This window comes from Triticum dicoccoides, chromosome 1B (genome assembly GCF_002162155.2).
Source record: "Triticum dicoccoides isolate Atlit2015 ecotype Zavitan chromosome 1B, WEW_v2.0, whole genome shotgun sequence".
In the NCBI taxonomy this organism is placed as follows: domain Eukaryota; kingdom Viridiplantae; phylum Streptophyta; class Magnoliopsida; order Poales; family Poaceae; genus Triticum; species Triticum dicoccoides.
The window spans coordinates 227879608-227882060 of record NC_041381.1 but is presented as its reverse complement, the minus strand read 5'-3'; positions in this window follow the sequence as shown (position 1 = coordinate 227882060).

The following is a 2453-nucleotide window of genomic DNA, read 5'->3' as shown; positions in this document are numbered from 1 at the left end:
AGGGAAAAGAAAATGTTATTGCTGATGCATTGTCTCGTCGCTATACTATGCTTTCACAACTTGACTTCAAAATATTTGGTTTGGAGACCATCAAAGATCAATATGTGCATGATGCTGATTTTAAAGATGTAATGCAGAATTGTAAAGAAGGAAGAATGTGGAACAAGTTTGTTGTTAACGATGGATTTATGTTTCGTGCTAACAAGCTATGCATTCCAGCTAGCTCCGTTCGTCTTTTGTTGTTGCAGGAGGCGCATGAAGGAGGATTAATGGGACACTTTGGCGTGAAGAAGACGGAGGACGTACTTGCTACACATTTCTTTTGGCCAAAGATGAGACGGGATGTTGAGCGTTTTATTGCTCGCTGCACTACATGTCAAAAAGCTAAGTCACGACTCAATCCTCATGGTTTATATATGCCTTTGCCTGTACCTAGTGTTCCTTGGGAGGATATATCTATGGACTTTGTTTTAGGTTTACCTCGAACAAAGAAGGGGAGGGATAGCATATTTGTTGTCGTGGATAGATTCTCGAAAATGGCACACTTTATACCATGTCATAAAAGCGATGATGCTGTTAATGTTGCTGATTTGTTCTTTCGTGAAATTATTCGCTTGCATGGTGTGCCAAAAACTATTGTTTCAGATCGTGATACTAAATTTCTTAGCCACTTTTGGAGATGTTTATGGGCTAAGTTGGGGACTAAACTGCTTTTTAGTACTACTTGTCACCCTCAAACTGATGGACAAACTGAAGTAGTCAATAGAACGTTGTCTACTATGCTTAGGGCTGTTTTGAAGAATAATAAGAAAATGTGGGAGGAATGCTTGCCTCATATTGAATTTGCTTATAATCGTTCATTGCATTCTACTACTAAGATGTGCCCTTTTGGTGTATGGTTTCCTACCTCGTGCACCTATTGATTTGTTGCCTCTTCCATCTTCGGAGAAGGTTAATTTTGATGCTAAAGAACGTGCTGAATTGATTTTAAAAATGCATGAGTTAACTAAGGAAAACATTGAGCGTATGAATGCTAAATATAAACTTGCTGGAGATAAGGGTAGAAAACATGTTGTGTTTGCACCTGGAGATCTTGTTTGGTTACATTTGCGTAAGGATAGATTTCCTGATTTGCGCAAATCAAAGTTAATGCCACGTGCTGATGGTCCCTTTAAGGTGTTAGAGAAAATAAATGATAATGCATATAAACTTGAGCTGCCTGCAGATTTTGGGGTTAGTCCCCCTTTTAACATTGCAGATTTGAAGCCTTATTTGGGTGAGGAAGATGAACTTCCGTCGAGGACGACTTCATTTCAAGAAGGGGAGGATGATGAGGACATCAATACAATTGTTACACCCACAGCCCCTGCTGCTATACATACTGGACCAATTACTAGAGCTCGTGCACGCCAACTAAATTACCAGGTACTTTCGTTTCTTGGTAATGATTCTAATGTTCATGAGAATATGATGCTGCCTAAATTGGATACATTTGTTTTGCTTACAAATGAAGGGCCTAGCTTGGAGAAGGATGAACATTGGAGCAAGAACAAGCATGGAGATGATGGCATGCGCAAGGGAAACAAGAACGGAGTTGCAAGTGATGATTTCAGGACTTTGAAGCCACCATAATGGGTGCATGAAGCCTTGGACGAAATATACAAGACGCCACTTCATAAATTTCGTCCCGAGGCTATTTTAGGTGCTGCGTCACCTTATTATTGGGCCAGGCCCATGTAATTTCGAAATACATCAGTATAGGCTATTTTTAGAGTCCGTATGTGTGGGGAAACAAGAGATAGGGTTGATTTCGGACCCCTCCACCAAGGGCCACGAAATTCCCCCCTCTTCCTCCATATATACAGCCCTTAGGGCATCGTTTAGACTTTGGGTTTTGTTTAGATTAAAAGTTCGCCATAGCTGCAACTTCGCGTACTTCGTTTGTGTTCAACGACCAGACAAAGGCGTCACAGAACCCCACCTTGATCAATAAAGCTTTCATCTTATATTCGCAATATCCATATTGCAATCTCAGTTTCTTGCTTGTTCTTCGTTTGCTCGCAGGAAACAGACCCTCGTGGTCAGGTTGATCGTGCTCCGGCGTGGTCAATAACCTCTCGGAGTTGGTTTAGCGATTGCTAAGGCGCGACGTTCTCGCACGTTCGTAGTCGGATCGTCAAAGTCGACTTCCACCAAAGCGATATCCATCATCTCATCGAAAGACGGGACACCTTAGCCTCTATCAGTAATGCTCTAAGAAAAGTAGAGGAACAGATCTTGTTGAACGTTTCTCCTTTGTGGACCTGCACTTCATTTGATTCGGAAGTTTTGGATTCTTACAAAGGATAGATAGTGGCCTGGCGGAACATATGCACATCTGGCACATGACAAGGGAATAGATCGGTTCGCTTTCAAGGTCCACTCCCCATCCACGAAATGTTTGAGAGAGAGAG